The sequence below is a fragment of the Dasypus novemcinctus genome, chromosome 20 (assembly GCF_030445035.2).
Source record: "Dasypus novemcinctus isolate mDasNov1 chromosome 20, mDasNov1.1.hap2, whole genome shotgun sequence".
NCBI classification, from domain to species: domain Eukaryota; kingdom Metazoa; phylum Chordata; class Mammalia; order Cingulata; family Dasypodidae; genus Dasypus; species Dasypus novemcinctus.
This window is the reverse complement of record NC_080692.1, coordinates 5,439,998-5,461,241: the sequence shown is the minus strand read 5'-3', so window position 1 is coordinate 5,461,241 and position 21,244 is coordinate 5,439,998.

The following is a 21,244-nucleotide window of genomic DNA, read 5'->3' as shown; positions in this document are numbered from 1 at the left end:
ACCTGGAATGGGGGGGTCCTGCTGAAAGCCCACCTGGAATGTGGGGGTCCTGCTGAAAGCCCACCTGGAATGGGGGGGTCCTGCTGAAAGCCCACCTGGAATGGGGGGGTTCTGCTAAAGCCCACCTGGAATGGGGGGGTCCTGCTGAAAGCCCACCTGGAATGGGGGGGTCCTGCTGAAAGCCCACCTGGAATGGGGGGGTTCTGCTAAAGCCCACCTGGAATGGGGGGGTCCTGCTGAAAGCCCACCTGGAATGGGGGGGTTCTGTAAAAGCCCACCTGGAATGGGGGGGTCCTGCTAAAGCCCACCTGGAATGGGGGGGTCCTGCTGAAAGCCCACCTGGAATGGGGGGGTTCTGTAAAAGCCCACCTGGAATGGGGGGCTCCTGCTAAAGCCCACCTGGAATGGGGGGGTTCTGTAAAAGCCCACCTGGAATGGGGGGGTCCTGCTGAAAGCCCACCTGGAATGGGGGGTCCTGCTGAAAGCCCGCCTGGAATGGGGGGGTCCTGCTGAAAGCCCGCCTGGAATGGGGGGTCCTGCTGAAAGCCCGCCTGGAATGTGGGGGTTCTGTAAAAGCCCGCCTGGAATGGGGGCTCCTGCTAAAGCCCACCTGGAACGTGGGGGACATGTGTTACGCCAGCTTACCTGGAGGAAATAACCTATCTAACACTCAGATAAAACACTTGAAGAAACTAACAGAAAGTCCTTTTGCACACAAGCACCACTTGACTCCCCACTCTTATTTCCTCTGTATAAAAGGGACCCAAAACTTCTGTTTGGGGCTTGGCTTCTATCCGGACAGGCGTCCGCCGCGTCCCCAGCATTCCCGCGCCCTGGCCTCGGGTTCCGCGGACACCCGCCCTCTCGCGGCCCCTGCACCTCTTCCGGCCCCGCACCGCCCACCACGGCCTCGTGCCCGAGGAATCCAGTCCCTTCAGGTCACAAAGAGGACGGGGCTTCGTGTGCTCTGGGCAGGGGGCTGTGGCGCGGCCCAAATTCCTCCCCCAGGAAGCTTCCTGGTCTCGTGGAAGAAACGTGTGCGTCGAGGGAAGGGCTGGCCACGGGGAGCGAAAGGCAGGGGCGGCGGAACGGGTGAGACCGAGGCTGTCCTTTCCAATCGCTCACAGAAAAGAAGCCACGGGTAGGCGGGCAGAGGTGTTTTTGTCTTTGTTTTTTGTTGTTTATTTTTGAAGTCCACTGGCGGTCACAAAAAGCCAGGAAAGGCAACTCAGAAGAAAACAAGTGTCGTCAGGGGCTTTGGCTGCGTCTATTTTTTGCCTCCGCTGTGCTTCCCACACAGCTCCCACCCCTCGGTCACCGCCAGGTCCAAGGTGGCCGCCGTAACATCCTGTCGATGTCCTGGACACAAAGAAGGAGGAGCTTCCCTGGAGGCCCCACTGTAGGAGAGGTGAAGGGGCGTCATCTTCCCTTGCTCTTACCTCTGCGGCGCTCACACCCCAAAATAGCCAGCTCCTCCAGGGACACTCAGCCCCTAGAGGGGTGCAGCCGAGCCACCTGAAGAATGACCTCCTTAATAACTAACAGCCCTTTGTTGTCTGCCGTTCTTGCCCTGTTTCGCCTCCCTCTCTCCTACTTGTGTTCCTGAGATCTCCAAAATAAACAGCGTGTACTAGAATCCTTATTTCAGTGTCTACTTCGGGGGGAACCAAACTAAGAACGACCTTGGCAACTTTGGCTTGTATCTCACTGGGGAAGGATGTCGTTCCATAGCTGGGCCCGTAATTGTACCCGGCTATCTCAGGACTTGTGGCTAGGGAAAGAATACAAGTATTAGATAAACACGGGCAGTCCTTCTTCCTAGGAGACGAGACGCAGCCACATGTAACCATAGATATGGGCCCTAAGAGAGGCATTAGAAGAAGGGACATCTTGATAGGCCCAGGGAAGACTTCACGGAGATTACAATTCCACTTGGACCCTCAAGTCTAGGTGCGGTTTTGGTAGGTGAATAGATACCCTGACAGTGGTGTGTGGGAGGCAGAAGGACAGGCAAAACCTGCAGGCAGGAAGACCAGTTAGGAAACTACTAGAAGAGTTAGGCTCTGCAGAATAATGACCTAAACTGGAGCTCAAGAGCAGGACTGGAGAAGGTGGAACAGACACTAGCAAGAGGGCAAAGGAAGTCGGTGAGGTTGATGCAGAGGTCAAGTGGAGAGAGATCAGACCTGACCTTGATGCCTGAAGCAGAGTTGTCGTTGTCTTTGATTCTACCACGTTTAAACATCACGTCTTAATAGAGTGGTCATGGATTTAAACCCCAGATATTCATGTCGCCAAATCATCAGAAAAATAAAAACAAAGAACACATTAAAGCTCTCATTTCCATACTTCAGCTCGATCAAAGTCTGACTATTTAATACCCAGGACAAATTCCAATGCTCCCTCCTTTTGGGAAACCAGGAGGCATTAGGCTTTCTAAAGGGCACCAGTTCTAAGATCCTGCGGATAAACAAGCTCATAGCAGGGAGGTAGAAAACCAACTAACTGTCCTCTCAAGATGGTACTGCCCGGAAACTCGATGCAGAGGTTTTTGCAGAGTTGCTGAAATGACTGAGCGCATGGGCTTTGGACCCTTCCAGGCCTGTGCTGAGCAGTCCTTCTTGCTGTGCGACCTTACAGAAATTAACTTTTTAAGCTTGAGTTCCCTCCCGTGCAAAGTGGGGCTACTATGATCCCCACTGCGCGGGGCTGCTAAGAGGCCTGAATAAGAAATCCACACTGAGCACTAAGCAGGTGCCCAAAGCTGCCAGTTCTTCACCCATGCCAGATATTATAATTGCCATAGGAGCAAGGCGAGTTCATTGCCAGCAAAGACCAGTTAGGATAAGCTGACCCGGCATGTGCAGAAATAAAAAATGGCAGCTAGATCAGATTAGCTCCGGAACTCATCAGGGCGTTAGAAGTGGCCAGGGCAGGTATAGTCACTTGGGGGAACTGTCACAACTCTTCATTTTTGTCAAGCCTTGTCAAGTTGTTGGAAAGAGCGACGTATTGCACGCCCCCTTAGAGCAGGTGGCCAGGAAATACACCCAGGCCCGGGAGAAATAACGAAGCCAGGACCGCTGGAAGCACAGCCCTCTGGGCTGAGAGCACTAACTGGCCCTGCGTGAACCCACGTCCCAGAGGCCAAGCCCGAAGCTCTCTCTCAGGGCCTGGCTTGGGGGACACCCCACCACCGCTGGCTGAAAACGAGCAAACAAAGCGTGCTCCCCAGTGAGTGGCCAAATGCTTGAGCTGGGCCTGCGCAAAACGGACCTTGGCTCCTGGAGTCTGATCTGGTCTGCTTCTGTGGCTCGAAACGAGTTGAGAGCACTTTGTCCTCGTGTCAGTTTCTCCTTGGATAGACGGTTGGAATTTTCCATGATTTCTATGCACACTGGAGCCATGCTTGATGAAGACTCTTCTGAATGGTGCAGGCACACAGCCAGTCGGGCGAATGTGCACAAAGGGGATTTTATGTCCCCAGGCTGGCCGGGCAAGGGCCAGCTTGCTCAGAGAACACGGCGGCCACCGGGTGCCCTGAAAGGAGAAGACCGGGAGGCCAAGGCAGGGGCCCGCGGCGTCCCCCGAGAGCCTGGACTCACGGTGGCGTGCGAGCTGGACCCACACTTCCACTCCACACTTCCACTCTTCCTTGTGGTTCACCTCACAGTTTCAAAGTGCTTTGCAACCCTGCATGGCTGAAATCCCGAAAGGTCTGTGAATGGAGTAGGGTCAGCTTTCACGAGGAAGAAAATGTCAGTGTAAGAACTTCGGGGAAATGTGGAAAGACCCGGGCGAGGCAAGGGCACCTCGGGCTCCACCACATGTGGCTCCTTTGTTGCTATGGTAACGGTCGGGCAGGTCCTTACCTGCTCCTCCGACTCCGCCAACAAGAGATTTCTGATAAGGGAGCAAAACACAGCAGTGTCCACAAAACGTAAAACCTGCTGAACGATGAGCAAATAAAACGTGCTCTCCACTTCATGGCCAGGTGCATTTGAGGAAGGGCTTCTTCTTGCCTGAAAATGGGTAAAGTTTATTTTTTTGTTTGTGTCTTTTCCCTTCTTCTCATATTTCTCAAAAGCCAGAGTGTAAGACTCAGATACCTGCAGGGGTCACAGTCAGGGGTATGACATCTAAAGGGGGAGACTCCAGCTGATTGGTTTTTGTTTTTTTGTTTTTTTAGGAGGTATCAGGGGTTGAACCCAATCCTCGTACATGGGAAGCAGCGGCTCAACCCCTGAGCTGCAACCACTCCCCAATGCCAGCTGCGTGGTTTTTTTTGGTGGTGGTGGTGGTTTTTGGTTTGTTTAGTTTTTAGGTGGTATTGGGTATCGAACCCTGGACCTCGTACCTGGGAAGCAGGTGCTCAACCACTCGCACTAGAGCCACTCTCCTGACTGAGTGTTTTTCTTTAACCATTTAGGAATTCAGGCCCAGGCTGGCCAGTTCTTACCATTTTTCTCTGGAAATTCTCCAGGTTTTAAACATTTGCAAGCAATTTTTAAAAATGTTTAGAGACAGCAGGCTGTTTGCCCTGACTGGCACATTGGGCATGTGCAGTTAAAATCGCTGAGTCGGGTTTTCAGAATTGCTGTTTTCTGGGTATCTGTGTGGCGCACATACTGTATGTCAACCCTGAGCGTAATTCATTAGGGAAAGCTCCTCAGTGGCATCGTGCTGGTATATTTTAAGGTCTCCTTCTTTCTCTCATCACCTCTCTGTGATGAAGGACAAGAAAGCAGACATGTTGTGTCCAAGTTGACTTAAAAAATAGACTCAAAATAGGGTAAAGGATTATTTAAGTTCACACAGAATCAATTAGCAATTAAGCTGAGTATGTGGGTCTATGTTTGGGGGATCAGAAGTAAATGATTTTGGGAAGCGGACTTGGCCCAGTGGTTAGGGTGTCCATCTACCACATGGGAGGTCCGTGGTTCAAACCCTGGGCCTCCTGACCCGTGTGGAGCTGGCCCACGCGCAGTGCTGATGTGCACAAGGAGTGCCCTGCCACACAGGGGCGTCCCCCACGTAGGGGAGCCCCACGCGCAAGGAGTGCGCCCCGTAAGGGAGCCGCCCAGCGCGAAAGAAAGTGCAGCCTGCCCAGGAGTGGTGCCGCCCACATGGAGAGCTGAGACAGCAAGAAGATGCAACCAAAAGAAACACAGATTCCCATGCTGCTGACAACAACAGAAGCAGACAAAGAAGAAGATGCAGCAAATAGACACAGAGAACAGACAACTGGGGCGAGGGGGTGGTAAGGGCAGAGAAATAAATAAATCTTAAAAAAAAAAAGAAGTAAATGATTTTATGATTCAAATCCACTCTTAGCGCAAGTCCAGCAGACTCAAATGGAGTCAACATATGGCAGCATCTAAGCAAATGAAGCCTGTGCTAGCCAGCGACGAGACGGAAAACCTTGCTCCTTTAGACTCGCTCCCCCATGGACACTGGAGGATAAAACATCACGTTCAGAAGGTCAGAGAATTCTAAGGCACCTGGGCTGCCACCACGTTGACCAGTTGCGAGCTGGTAATGAAGCGGCCCCTGGAAGGGCATCTGGTTTTCGACTCTTCACGAACGACTTTTCGGGCCACCAGTCGGGGTCCCGGGCACCCTGGACCGCATTCGGCCGGGCCCAGCGCCACGAGGCCAACAGGCCCTCTTGGTTCGGGTCTCCCTGCAGGGCGGGCCAGGGCAGATGACAGCCTTCTCGAGGAGGGGGCGGTCATCGCCAGGCAGGAAGTGGGGGGGAAGCAGCCCCCACAGATGGTCCAGCCCCCGCCGGGGGAGCGCGTGAGCCTCGGCCCTAGGAGCCGGGGAGAAAGGGGCTTGGCATTACCAGCGGGGGCGCGCGGGCATAAGATTCTCCCCCCGTGTCCCCTCGGGGACTGGCCAAGGGCTGCTGGGGGGTTGAGGCAGGCGCTGCGGTAGGAGAGAGCCTTGGGCAGACTCTCGGCACCAGAAGCAGGTGGGTGCGCCCTGGAGGGGAGGGGCCCTCCTCCCCCACCTTGGTGCGCCCAGTGGACGCTTCCCCTCAGCCCTCCTCAGCCGACTGCGCAGCCTGTGCCGCTCCGGGGCAGACATTCCAGGGCAGGGGCTGATCTGCTGTGACACGTTCAAGAGCGCAGGGAGGTCTGGGTGCCGAGGGGAGGAGGGTAAATAAAGGGTCTGTTCAGGGAATCTCTAGTACCAAAAATCTTTCTTCATGTAAATGTTTTCAGGGAAACATGGGGAAATAACAAAAACAAGACTTTGAGATTTAAAAATTTTGAATTTTCTCTCCTAGGAACCTTTGTAACAATGAGCTGGAATTTCTAGACCCTCTGGAGCCTGAGAACAAGAGGAAAGACATGGGAAGCAGACGGCTCAATGGATAGAGCATTCGTCTACCACACGGGAGGTTCGCAGTTCAAACCCCGGGCCTCCCTGACTCGTGTGCAGCTGGCCCATGTGCAGTGCTGATACGCGCAAGGAGTGCCCTGCCACGCAGGGGTGTCCCCGCATAGGCGCAAGGAGTGCGCCCCGTAAGGAGAGCCACCCAGCGCGAAAGAAAGTGCAGCCTGCCCAGGAATGGCGCCACACACATGGAGAGCTGACACAGCAAGATGATACAACAAAAAAAGAAACACAGATTCCTGGGCTGCTGACAAGAATGCAAGCAGACACAGAAGAACACACAGCGAATGGACACAGAGAGCAGACAACTGGTGGGGGGAAGGGATAGAAATAAATAAAAATAAATGTTTAAAAAAAAAAAAAAGAGGAAAGACACATATGCTCCAGAGAGAAGGCAGCTGGGAGTCCACATGGACAGCTCCTGACACAGGTCCCGGCTTCTCTTCTCACATGGGGCAGGGAGTGCCAAGTGGGTAGACACTCCAGGAGCAGGGTATTTAAAGGCCATCACTTCACAGGATGACTTATTTAACACAGGTACTCCCTCAATAGTTACTGATTTCATACGTTGTTGCCTTCACAATTCTTTCTTTAGAGATTTTTAGGTTAAAATGTGAACAAGCAAAGAAGAAAAGAAAATAACAAAGGAAAATGAAATACAAGAAAATAATAAAAGTGAAATAATGTAGAAACACATCCTGTGGCTCCCCAAAATTAGGCAATTCTGCTCCAAGTATTGCCACACTGAAACTTCCATTCTTGGTAAAGGACTCACCCTATGACCTACATGAACTTCTGGCAAGTTCCGTGCCTCCGTTCCCACGGTGTCGAGAGAGTGTGCAGTGAAACTCCTGAGTGTCTCATGCGCCTTGCAGGTGCAGTATAGAAGCTAAGTCGCAGCGACACAGGGTCTAAATCAAATGCTTATTTTTATTTAGATTGTGTTTTCCCTCTTACAAACAATAAGTGGTGGATTAAATTTCCTGAATTAAAATATCGAAGTCTGGAAAACAGTGAACTTCCTACCCTTGTGGAGAAGGGAAAAGCAGCGACCGCTCTGTGGCCCTGGAAGGACCGAGTGTGACATCCGATTTTGCCTGGAAAAGAGCTGAGAACTGTGAAACCCATATTTCATTATTCAGACACCTCCTCAGTGCAAAACGGTGGTGAGCTGGACCCAGCTGGCGGGTCTCCAAGAAGCAGTCCTGACGTCTGCCCTCCGCCCAAAGTGCACCAGTGCTTTCTCCTGGAATCTCCTTGGAGTGCAGGGCAATTCCAACTGATTTAAGAGCTGGAGAAAAATCTAGGCAAAAAAAATAAAGTGACTTTCCCCTAGTCACCCAGATGTGACAATGCAGGATCCATAAGCAAATTCTAGAAACATTATTCTCTTTATGAATGTACGCTAGAGCCCATGGCCTCTTGTCCAGCATCCTTTTCAGTTCTCAGAAAAAGAAATGCTTTGCTTCCACAAGTCTGTGTCCCTCTGGTAAATCTCCAGCAACAGGCATTTGGCACCTTCAGTTCTTGGGAAGGATTTATACATAGTGCAAATCCTCTCGCAGTTCTTTGAACTAGAGGCCCAATAGTGGGGTTTCTTGAAAGATAAGACCCATAATGAGGTTCAGGGATCTGGTCTTTGTTGAACGTCAGCCGTAACCCCAACTGCGCTTTCTCTGGTAGAAAAAGGCCCCCGTGAGCCGTCACCCTGCTTGTCCTCGAGTCAGGGATGGATAGAAAGTGACCTCAGGATAAAGGAAGTACACTTTGTGCCTGACGGGCAAGAGTCTGTCTGATTCATCCTTGACTCCCGTGGTATTAGCAAGCTTCACTTGTGCCTGTTGAACATGAGCGACAGCTTTTCTACTCAAACAGCCATTTATTTTGTGTTCTGACATCTTCCAGGCTTTGTGCTGGGAGCTGGGGAAACCCGAGGAGAAGGCACTGGCTGCCTTCAGGCTCTGGTTGATCCAGGTCCTTTAGGAACCTTTTAAGGAACCCGCTTCCTTCTTCACTCAACACACACCGCCTGGGCATCTGCTCTGTGACACGCCCGCAGCCAGCAAGAGACGAAAGCCCCCGCTCCACGGCGCTCGCCCTCTGGGAGGGGAAGCGCACGGCGTGGCGGATGATGACAGTGGGTGTCTGCAGGAACTCACGATGGGAAGGGAGGGAGGCGGCGGGGGCTGCCGTCAGCACGAGGCGGCCAAGGGTGGTCTTGCTGAGAATGAAACCACGAAAGACGCGGGAAGCCACCACAGCCTCTCAGAGCAGCTTTCCGTGTGCTCTGTGGCCAGGGCCTCGGAAAACTCTGCGGCGAAACAAGTCACCGTCTTTCGCATGACAAAGCGGAGATGTGACCTAAACACAGCTGGTCTGGTGGAGCCCTCCCTTGTGACTGTGAAAGGAAAGGAAGACGCTTTATCTGTCCGAGTCACCTAAATGGGGGCCTCCTTTTCTCCAGCCCGCACACACCGGAAGGCAGGCGGGTTCTGAACCGACAGGCCGAGAGGCGGGGGCTCACCCAGGCCTTGGGGCTGTCCCCGGGGTGACCTTGCTCTCACTTCCCCCATGAAGGGGACCAAAATACACTTATTTTTTTCCCTCCCTGAAACCATTTTTAGCTGAAGAATTTTAACCGTTTGTGGTTTTCAGTTCACAGGAAATGAAGACTGGCCTGAACGCAGATGGCTCCGGCAGCCGGCTCTGAGAAGGCGCCCGCAGCTGCTTCAGCAGAGAGGACGTTCTGATAAGACCTCCCGGTGCCAACGTGGCCAGGCCTCCGGGGATTTCCTCCAGACGAGGAGGGTTGCGACCCCCGAGGCCCTGGCAGCGCAGGTACCGGACAACCTGAAAGGGGCTCTAAGTCCCCAGAAAGTTGCCCCAGCATTCAAAAATGCTGGACCTGTTTCTGACGCAAATGCATGGCAAAAAAGAAGAGAAAAAAATGGCAAGTTGCGCCAACATTTTTAAAAACACATTTCACTTTTATGTGTTAAAACATAGCCCCCAGAGGAGGCGGGTGTTGCTCGGGTGATCGGGCTCCCGTCTACCACAGGGGAGGCCCCGCGCTCGGTTCCTGGGGCCTGCTGGTGAAGGCAGGCTGGCCCGCGCCACCCGGAGAGCTGACAGCAGACAGTGAGTGCAAACAAGGAGGGGGAGAGAGAATAAAATAAATGAAATGAAATAAATAAATCTTAAAACAAAACAAAACACCGCACAGCCACCAGGATGGATGCAACGACTCCTTCTTAAAAGAAGTCTTGGAGAAGCACGGCTGCCCACCGTCCACCTGCCTGCCACGGGGCTGAACAAATGCGTGAAGAGGAGACGTGCCAGCTCTGGAGGCCTGTTGTCTCTCTCTGAACAAATGCGTGAAGAGGAGACGTGCCAGCTCTGGAGGCCTGTTGTCTCTCTCTGAACAAATGCGTGAAGAGGAGACGTGCCAGCTCTGGAGGCCTGTTGTCTCTCTCTGAACAACGGGCACCACGTGGTCTCTTCACTGGCTACAGATAAAATTAGTAAAGGCAGGATCTGCAGGTTGTTTACTTTATGTCGGCTATCAACCTGAGTCTGTACTGAAAAAAATACGCAATTTTGCTCTTATCCCATATTAATGCCTTTTATAGGCTGTTGGACATACACGTGGTACAAGAGACTAAATGAAGCGTCATCATAAAACTTCCTCTCTAACGTGCAAAGGCCGCCCGGCGGTTGAAGCAGGGAGGGCGCCAGCTCTGTGGAAAGGCTAACAGGGCAGAGGGAGTCATTCGGCCCAGCAGCTGCTGAGAAACGAGGCCCTGGTGAGAGCCGCAGACTCCTTCTCTCCTCCGCCTCTTTCAAAGCCTGACTTGGCTATCCTCGGAGGGCCCTGTTGCCAGGTGTGAAACGGAGCCTTCCCCTAACACACGGCCCCTCCTTGTCCCCAGCAGTGAAGTGGCAAGGATTGTTTCCTTCTCCAGTGGCTTGTTTCACTCTCGAGTGTAGGTCAATATCGTGGCCACACCAAGGACTCTTACATCTGGAAGATGTTTGTCTACAGGCCTCCCCCAACCCAGCACGTCCTTCCAAGGGCCCATTACCGCAGTCTGCCTTTCGCTGAGTGGAGGTGATAGGTATTGGATTATAAACTGTTCCCTTTGAATTTTGAACCACTCCCCCCAAAAAAAAAGATATGTTGAAGCCTAATCCCCAGAACCTCAGATTACAAAGGTATTTGGAAACTGGGTCTTTACAGGTGGAATTAGGAAGTTTAAATGAGGTCTTACTGGGTAGGTTGGCCCTCGGTCCAAAACGGCTGTGTCTGATAAGAAGGGAGAGGACAACAAGATGACGCAACAAAAAGAAACACAGATTCCCGGTGCCACTGACAACAACAGAAGCGGACAAAGGAGAACACACAGAGAATGGACACAGAGAACAGACAACTGAGGGGGGGGAGGGGAAAGAAATAAATAAAAATAATCTTTAAAAAAAAAAAGAAGGGAGAGGAAGTGAGGAGAGGAAGACAGCCCGTGTGATGACAGAGTGGTACCGAGTCACTCCATGAGCCGAGAGACCCCAAGGACTGCTGGTCACCACCAGAAGCCATGGGGGGGACACGGGAGAGCGTCGTCCCCAGAGATTTCAGAGGGAATGCGGCCCTTCCAATAACTCGATACAGACGCCTGGCCTCCAGCCCTGCGAGGGCTTACACCTCTCTTGCTGTCGGCCACCCAGCTCGCGGGGCTTTGTTGTCACAGCAGCCCTAGTAAACTGAGACGTCAGCACGCTGATTCGATGGTGCCTTCTTAACCTTTCTCCATTTAGTGTTTAATCGCAGGAGCGCCATGCACCCCCCACCTCACGTTGGCAGACCTCACCCCTCTCTAGGGAGCAGAGCCTAAAGGGGTCTCCACGGAGTGCCCACCACTCAGGCCTCCCAGGGCTCAGGCAGGAAAGCCCCCGAGCCACAGGGAGGCTGCATCTAGAAACACCCCTGGCTCCCCGGCCCATCCTTCTTTACCTCTTGGCTGATGTTTAAAATCCCTTGGACAGACACCAGATCTCTTCATGCCACGTGTAGCTCTGAGCTTAAAATATCCACAGCCTGAAGAGGGAGGACATGGTGGCGGTGATGCGCGTGAATGCCTGGAGGAGGGCGGTGCCTGAGCGCAGGCCTCTGCGATGGACACCGAGCGGGTCAGGAGGGAGCCCACGGAGCGGGCGACACCGCCTCCCTGACCAAGGCGCTCAAGGAGGGCGCCTGCTTCACGCTGAGAGGGACTTGTTAAACACGGGCCACCCCAGGGGAGCGGCTGTAGCTCAAGTGGTTGAGCACCTGCTTCCCATATATGAGGTCCCAGGTTTGACACCCGGTACCTCCTAATCAAAAAAGGATTCCAGGAAAAGGCATCGAAGTAGGTAGTCAGAGCCCTGCTCTGGCACAAAGAAGAGCAGAGGAAAGACAGGGGCCTATCGAGGGAGCTGCTCCAGAGATACAGGTACGTAGAGTGGGAAGGGGCTGTGCTCATCCAGGGGAAGATGGACAGGTAAGGGAGCCAAAGGAAAACCCGGGCCGAGCTGCTGCCCTGGGCTGGAACCGGCACATCAGCCAGGGCAGGGAGCCTCAGGGGCACCCCTGGCTCGCTGCTGACAACGGAGCGGGAGGGAGCCTTCCCTGGGACGAGGGTGGAGGGGGTTCTTCGTGTGAGTTTGCCAGCTGAGCCCCCTTCGCATCTCAGAGGGGGCCCCGACCCAACGGGGATGGGGGTTCTGCTCAGGCAGGCTGTCCCTCCCAGCTGCCCTGGGGGAGGGACAAGCTAGATGAGAGAGGGGGCGGGGACAGATACCCAGGCAGCAGCGCTCTGGCAAACTGTTAGAAATCGAGCCTGCCTGAGGGAAAGCGGGTGGAGAGAGCCAGGCAAGCCTTCTGAAGCCTGGTTAGCCTGCCCAGCCAGTGTAGCTGGGTAGAGGAATTCCTGCCTTGCATACATGAGGCTGCTCCCTACAGCAGGGACACACTGGGCTACTGGGCACCCAGCGGATAAGTTATGACAGGTAGTCTATATAGACTTATTGTTTTAGATTTTCTTGGATCTGTTATTTTTTATTTTTAAAAGATTCCTTTTCCCCCCTTATTTTACTTGCAGGGCAGGCTGCTGAGTGATTGACTGATGAACACCAGCAGTCTGAGAAGCTCTTTAGGGACCTAAGAGGGAAGCCTGTTTTTACTGGGTTGTTTTCTTTTTTTTTTTTCTTTTTTTAGTTGTTGCTGTTTTGTTTCTTGTTTGTTGTGTTTCCCCTTTCTTTGTTTCCTTTTTAAATTTTTTTTTATTTTACTGTTACCTATTTTTTCTACCTACTTTACTTCTTTTCTTTCCTTCATTTTTCTAGCTTCTGTTTTCCATTGTTTTTCTTTCATTCTACCTCTTTTTGTTTGACCGTGAATTTTCTTTTCTTTTTTCTTTTCCTTTCTTCTCATCTTTCTGGCTTTTTAATTCATTCTATACATTTTTCTCTATTTTGTTTCTTGTTTCATTTTTTTCTATTCCTCTTTTTTATTCTTATTCCTTTGTACTTCTTACAATTTTTTACCCATATTTATTTATTTTCCTAGGTCTTGTATTGTTCCTCTTCTACCTTTTTTTATTATTATTACTTCTATTCTTTTTCTCTTATCACTTTCCTTTTTCTGGTCCTAATATTTATTTTTTGAGGGAATGCAGACAACAGCAAGGAAATAGAACAAGAAGAGCCAAGTGTCAAAGAGAAACCTTACCCCACACACAGAGAAAACAACAAAATAAAGCTTCTAGGTAAAAAGAGGAGCTAACCAACTGAATAAGCCCATCAAGATAAACAGATATCTAGAAACCAACAAAAAATTACAAGCCATACAAAGAAATAGGAAGATATTTGCCAGTTTAATGAACAAAATTAAAAACAGGAGGAGATACAGAATGTTCAACAACTAATAAGAGATGTCCAAACAAATATCATGAATCAAGCTAACATAGTGAAGGAAGAGATTTAGAATATTAAGAAGACACTGGGAGAACATTCTGAAGAAATTATAAACATACTGAAGAAAATAACAGATATGATGGTGATGAATGGCATAATGTAAGAAATCAAAATACACTGGAAGCACATAACAGCAGATTTTAACAGAAAGAGGAAAGAATTGTGATGTGGAAGACATACATCTGAAATAAGACAGCTTGTAGAACAGATGGATAAAAAGATAGAAAAAAATCCAGAAGGGATTTAGGGATTTGAATGACAAAATGAAACACACAAAAATACACTTTATAGGCATCCCAGAAGGAAAAGAAAAGGGAAAGGGGGCAGAAGGAGTGTTATAGGAAATAATGACTGAAAATTTCCCAACTATTCTGTGGGACATAGACATCCATGTCCAGGAAGCACAGCACACCCCCAAAAGTGTAAATCCTAGCAGACCTACCCCAAGACATACACTTGTTAAATTGTCCAATGCTCAAGACAAAGAGACAATATTGAAAGCAGCAAGAGAGATCCATCACATACAAGGGAAGTTCAATAACATTAAGTGCTGACTTGTCATCTGAAACCATGGAGGCAAAAAGGCAATGGTATTGATGTGGGCTATGCGTGGAAGGCTCTTTGTCTCTTCAGAGATAACCCAAGCTGTTTGACTTGTGGGTGTGGAATGGTAAGAGGCTGCAGTCCTGCCCTTAGGGACAATGGCAACGGCTCCAGTCCCAGGAAACAGTTTAACAATGCAAGGGCTATAAACTTTAAGTATTTAGGGGAAATGCAAAAACCAAATATGCTAAAAGCTTATCTAGAATATCTGGAGTCAATGCTAAAAGCTTACCTAAGATGTGGAAGATATATATGCTAATTGAAGCCTATTGAGAACTGAAACAAAGGGACCATTTGGCCTTTCCTCTCTGTATAAAAGACGTTTGAAAATCTTGTTCAGGCCTCGGGATTCAAACAGAAAGCTCCCGAGTCCGGCCGGCTGTCAATAAACCATTTTTCCTTCTCAAAATCATTCCATTTTTCCTTCTCAAAATCATTCCTGAGTCCTGGCCTCTCTATACTCAAATCATTGAACTTCTCTCAAATTCTACAACAGTATGACATAGCTAAGATGTTAAAAGAAAAAAAACATTCAGCAAATAATTTTCTATCCAGCAAAGCTGGCATTCAGAATGAGGGAGAGTTCAAAATAGTCACAGATAAACAGACATTAAGAGAGTTTGTCAACAAGAAACCTGACCTTCAAGAAATACTAACAGGAGTTCTGTAAGTTTAAAGGGGAAAAAAATGAAAGAGAAGTTTGGAGGAGAGTATAGAAAGGAAGATTATTGGTTAGAATAACTGAAAAGATAAAAAGAGAAATAAAAACAACATATGGCATTCATAAACCTAAAGAAAATATGGCTAATGTAAGTAATTCCTTGACAGTAATAACATTGAATGTTAATTGATTAAACTCTCTTATCAAGGCACAGATTGGCAGAATTGATAAGGAAATATGACCCATCTATACGCTGTATACAAGAATCTCACCTTAGACCCAGGAATGCAAGGAGGTCGAAAGTGAATGACTGGAAAACAATATTACATGCAAACAGTAACCCAAAAAAGGTGGGAATAGCTATACTAATACCAGACAAAATAGACTTCAAATGCAAAACTATTGTAAAAGACAAAGAAGGACACTATATATTAATATCAGTGGTAATTTATCAATAAGAAAGAGCAATCATAAACATTTATGCACCTAACCAAGGTGCCTCAAAATACATGGGGCAAACATTGGAAAAACTAAGTGTAGAAATATATGCCTTTACAATTATAGTGGGGGACTTTAATACACCATTATCACCATTAGACAGAACATCTAGATGGAGGATCAATAAAGAAACAGAGACTTTGAATAGTACATTAAAGGATCTGGACCTAATAGACATATATAGAACATTACACCCAAATACAGCAGAATATACATTCTTCTCGACTGCACATAGATCATTCTCCAGGATAGACCATATGCTAGGCCAGAGAAAAACAATCAATGAATTCAGAAAGACTGAAATTATACAAACTAATTTCTCTGACCACAATGGAATGAAGCCAGAAATCAGCAAAGGGCAGAGAGCCAGATTAGGTACAAAGATATGGAAGTTAAACAACACACTCTTAGAAAATCAGTGGGTCAAGGAGGAAATTGCAAAAGAAATTGGTAACTACCTTGAAATGAATGAAAATGACAACATGATGTATTAAAGCCCAAGGAATGCAGCAAAAGCAGTTCTGAGGGGGAAATTCATAGCCAAAAATGCCTATATGAAAAAAGAAGAAAGAGCTAGCATCAAAGTAATAACTGCACACCTGGAGGAATTAGAAAAAGAACAACAAACTAATCCCAAAGCAAGTAGAAAGAAGGAAATAACAAAGATCAGAGCAGAGGTAAATGAAATTGAAAATAAGAAAGCACTAGAAAAAATAAAAACAAAAACTGGTTCTTTGAGAAGATTAATAAAGTTAACAAACACTTAGGTAGACTAACAAATAAAAAAAGAGAGAAGATGCAAATAGAGAAAAGAAAAGGAAGGGGATACCACCCCTGATGCCACTGAAATAAAGAGTATCATAAAAGGATACTTTGAAATATTGTCTGACCACAAGATGGATAATTTAGAGGAAATGGACAAATTTCTAGAAACACACAAGCAGCCTACACTGACAAAAAAACAAAAAACAAACTGATGAGCTCAACAGAGCAATTATAAGTAACAAGATTGAATTAATCATCAAAACCTCCCAAATAAGAGTAGTCCAGAACTAGATGTCTTTACCCAATATTCTGTAGAATATTCTACTGAACATTCCAGAAAGAACTGACACCAATCCTGCTTAAACTCTTCCAAAAAATAAAAGGGGAGGAAACATTGCCTAACTCATTCTATGATGCCAACATCACCCTAATACCAAAGCCACACAAAGACACCATGAGACAGGAAAACTACAGACGATCTCTAATGAACTTAGATGCTAAATCCTCAACAAAACACTTGCTAATTATCTTCAACAGCACATTAAGCAAATTATATACCATGATCACGTGGGTTTCATCCCTGGAGTGCAAAGTTGTTTCAACATAAGAAAATCAGTCAGTGTGATACACATTAACAGACCAAAAGAAAAAACTCGTATGATAACATCTATAGATGCAGAAGAAGCATTCAACAAAATATAGCACCTTTCCTGATAAAAACACTTCAAAGACAGGAATAGAAGGAAGTTTCCTCAACAAGATAAAGGGTATATATTAAAAACCCAGAGCCAACATCATATTCGATGGTGAAAACCTAAAAGCCTTCCCTCTAAGATGTGGAACAAGACAGGATGCCCACTGTAACCACTCTTATTTAACATTGTGTTAGAAGTACCGGCTCCAGCACTTAGGCAAGAAAAAGGTATAAAAGGCATCTCAATTGGAAGGGAAGAAGTAAAAATTTCACTATTTGGAGATGAAAGCCCTGAGAAATCTACAATCTAGATCTTATAAATGAGTTCAGTAGAATGGCAGGTTTTAGGATCAATGTGCAAAAATCAGTAGCATTTGTGTACACCAATAATAAGCAATCTGAGGAGGAAATCAAGGGAAAAAATCCCAAGAGAATCAAATACCTAGGAATAAATTGACCTAAAGATGTGAGGGATGTATACACAGAAAACGATACAACACTGTTAAAGGAAATCAATGAAAACCTAAATAAATGAAAGAATATTCTCTGTTCATGGATAGGAAAACTAAGCATCATTAAGATGTCTATCCTACCCAAACTGATTTACAGATTTAATGTAATCCCAATAAAAATTGTCACAGCATTTTTACTTAATAGGAAAAGCTAACTATGAAATTTATTTGGAAGGGCAAGCGGCCCTGAATAGCCAAAGACATATTGAAAAAGAAAAAGAAAATCTAGGCAATCACACCACCTGTCTTTAAAACCTACTAAAAAGCTACCGTGGTCACAACTGCATGGTTTTGGCAGAAGGATAGACATACTAAACAGTGGAACAGAACTGAGAGCTCTGATCTAGAGCCCCACCTATATGGTGAACTGAGATTCAACAAGGCCACCAGGCCCACTCGACTGGGAGAGGAGGGCCTCTTCAGCAAACGGTGCCTGGAGAACTGGATTTCCATATCCAACAGAAGGAGAGAGGAACACCATCTCACACCTTATACAGAAATCAACTCAAGACGTATCAAAGACCTAAATATTACAGCCAATACCATAAAGATCTTAGAAAACAATGTTGGGAAACATCTACAGGGTCTTGTAGTAGGAAGTGGTTTCATGAACTTTACACCCAAAGCATGAGCAACAAAAGAAAAAATAGGTAAATGGGACTCCTCAAAATTCAAATGTTTCGCACCTCCAAGAAGTTTGTCAAGAAAGTGAAAAGGCAGCCTACTCAATGGTAGAAAATATTTGGTAACCATCTGTCCAATAGGAGTCTAATATCCAGCATATATAAAGAAATCCTACATCTCAAAAATAAAAAGACTACCCATTTTAAAAATGCACAAGTGATTTGAATAGACACTTCTCCAAAGAGGAAAACTTAATGGCTAAAAAGCACATGAAAAGATGTTCAACATCACTAGCAATTAGGGAAATGCAAATAAAAAACTACATTGAGATACTCATCTTGCACCCATGAGACTGGTGGCTATTAAAAAATAAAACAGGACTACAAGTGTTGGAGAAAATGTGGTGGAAAGGGAACCCTTATCCACTGCTGGTAAGAATGAAGAATGGTACAGCCATTGTGGAGGACAGTTTGGCAGTTCCTTAGGAAGCTAACTATAGAACTGCCATATGACCCAGCAATCTGACTGCTGGGTATATAACCAGAAAAATCGAAAGCAGAGGCACAAACAGATACATGCACACCAATATTCACAGTGGCATTATTCACTATTGCTAAAAGTTGGAAATAGCCCCAATATTCATCAACAGAGAAATGGATAAGCAAACTTGGGTATATTCATAAAATGCAGTATTACTCAGATATAAGAAGGAATGCAGTATTAACACACAGGATAACATGGATGAACCTCGATGACCTTATGCTGAGTAAAGCAAGCCAGGTACTGAAGGACAAATACTACCTACATGACCTCGCTGATATGAACTAAGCAAATTAAGAAAATTGACAGAGCTAGAGTCTGGAAGAAAGGTTTACAGGAGACAGAAAGGCAGAAGAAGGTTGTGAGCCAATGCCTATATGGGCAAAATCTATAAGGTGGAAGAGTGTAGTTGTGCAGTGGAGGGGCATGACAGTGGTGCAGTGATGGTATTGGGTTCGGTGGTGCTGGTCTGTGAGTGTGGCAGGGTGGAGTATTTGGGCTGGACTACCCATGGAACGAGGAGGAGGTTTGGGGGAAGGAGCCAGTGAACTCTGGGGATTTTCAGGTCTGGGGTTAAAAACACAATGTTGGGAATGTTCTTTTGGCAAATATGGCAGGGGAGGGTTACCGGTGTAGGTTGTTGGATGTGGGGGTAAAGGACAGGGCACACTGGGGCAGGCTTCTGTGGAATATGTGAGTGTTCATCTTGCCATAGTTTGTTATACCAGTGGGTGGAGACCCACACAATACACAAGAAAATATTAAACTCCCTTCCTGGGGAGTCCTGCTGTGTTCTCAAGTAGAGGGACAAGAATCTCTTGAGAACATGGGCAGTGCCAAATGAAAGAAAACAGACCAGGATGTTAAGCCCCCAATATTATTGCAAGCAATTATGACTCTTACTCTTCAAAAACTGAAACTTAGAGGTTATCATAGGTCCAGAGAGGAGGGGACAGAAGGACAGAATGGGTGGAATATAGGGCATTTTAAGGGCATTAGAATTGTTCTGCATAATCTTGCAATAATGGTTAGGGGCCATTTTAAAGTATATCAAAATGTATAAAAATGTATGGTCCAAATGTATAAACCATAATGTAAATCATTGTCCACGGTTAGTAGCAATGCTTCAATATGTATACACCAATTACAACAAGCATACCACTCACATGTAGTGTTATTAATTAGGGAGAGGGGGAAAGGGCGAAGATGTTGGGTATATGGGAATCCCCTATATTCTATATGTGAATTTTCTGTAACCTAATTCTTCTTTGAAGAATAAATGAAAAAAAGTAAGACACTAGGGGAATATACAGAAAATGCCACTGTACATACAAGACATACTGTATGTACAAGTGTGTACAAGATCTTACAGTGATGAAAGACAAAATGTCAAAAAAATTTTATTCCAATTTTTAAAAATTTTTGTGTATTTTATCGTTACTTTAAAGCTATAGTCATTATTGCATTTTCTTATTAATTTTATTTGGTTATTTTGTTGGCTTCATTTCTGAAGAAGTTTTGGATCACAGTAGGGACACAACTGTGGCAGGGGAGGATCATTGGAGTGGGGTGTCAGTGACGGGGGATGCATTGGAGGAGGTTCTCCTGGGCATACCTCTAAGGCATATGAATGTGTTCAAGGGTTCATGCGGCATTGCGATGGTGGGTGGAGAGCCACACAATAACCAAAAGAATATCGAATTCCTATCCTGGGGAGCTCTGTCATATTCGCTAATGGGACAGCAAGAATCCCCCAAGTACAGGGGCAGTGCTTAGTAAAGAAGGATGGACCATTGTGATGGGCCCTTGATATTGATGACTGTACTTGCAAACCTTTTCTTCTGAAATTGAAACTTAGCCTAGTACTATAGGTTGTCTAAGGGTTACTTCCTGAGAGCCTCCTTGTTGCTCAAATGTGGCCTCTCTCTAAGCCAAACTCAGCATATAAATGCATTACCTTCCCCTGGAATGGGACATTACCTTCCCCTGGAATGGGATAAGCCTCCCTGGAACTGAGAGATTATTACCAAGTACCAACTAACAATGCAACTGTAAAAAGACCTGGACCAAAAGGGGGAAATGGTAAATACAAATGAGTTTTTACTGCTAAGAGATTTCAAAGTGAGCCAGAAGGTCATTCCAGAGGTTATGCTTATGCATGTCTCAGCAGGCTCTCCTCTACTGCCACAGTAAATATTACCTCAAATATCAGGGCACCTGAGGATCTAGAGATACCCATACACTGCAGGCAGGGCAAACAGCTCAGGAGTTCGGCACCTACTTTGGAATTTATGTTCCCTAGCGTGACAGAGTTGGACTCAGTTATGATTTCTCTACATATGGCTCTTCTGCTCCTTTTTAAATTTATAGTTAGTACTACACTTGATATGTATATGTCCAAGAGATTTAAATCTTTGGGCCATCCAGGTGCCAGTGGGACCCTAAATCTCAACAGAGTTTTAACACCTACTCTCCAGTCATTGGACTCACCCAGGACAACTAACAAGGAGATAATGATGGACAATGCCCATCCCAAGGGACAGAGAAAGCCTACTAATTGCAAGCAAGATAGTCCCATCCATCTGCCCATGGGACCTAAGCCTCCTCTCAGTTAGAGGTGGAGTGGCCATCACCATCCCAGAATCCTCAGTGTTGGGGAATAAACAATGGACTAATGTAGACTTACTGTTATTCTACTACAGACTGACTGTGATTCTAACAATGGAAGAACTTTTATCATTGATGTTGAGGCAGTGGCCACCAGAGGTTCTGAGGGGAGGAAGAGGGAGAAATATGTGTAATATGGGGGAATTTTCAGGACATTGGCATTGTCCTGAATGACAATGCAATGATGGATACCAGCCATTATATATTTTGCCATAACTTACAAAATTGTGTGGGACAGAGTGTAAACTATAATGTAAACTTTTTTCCACGCTC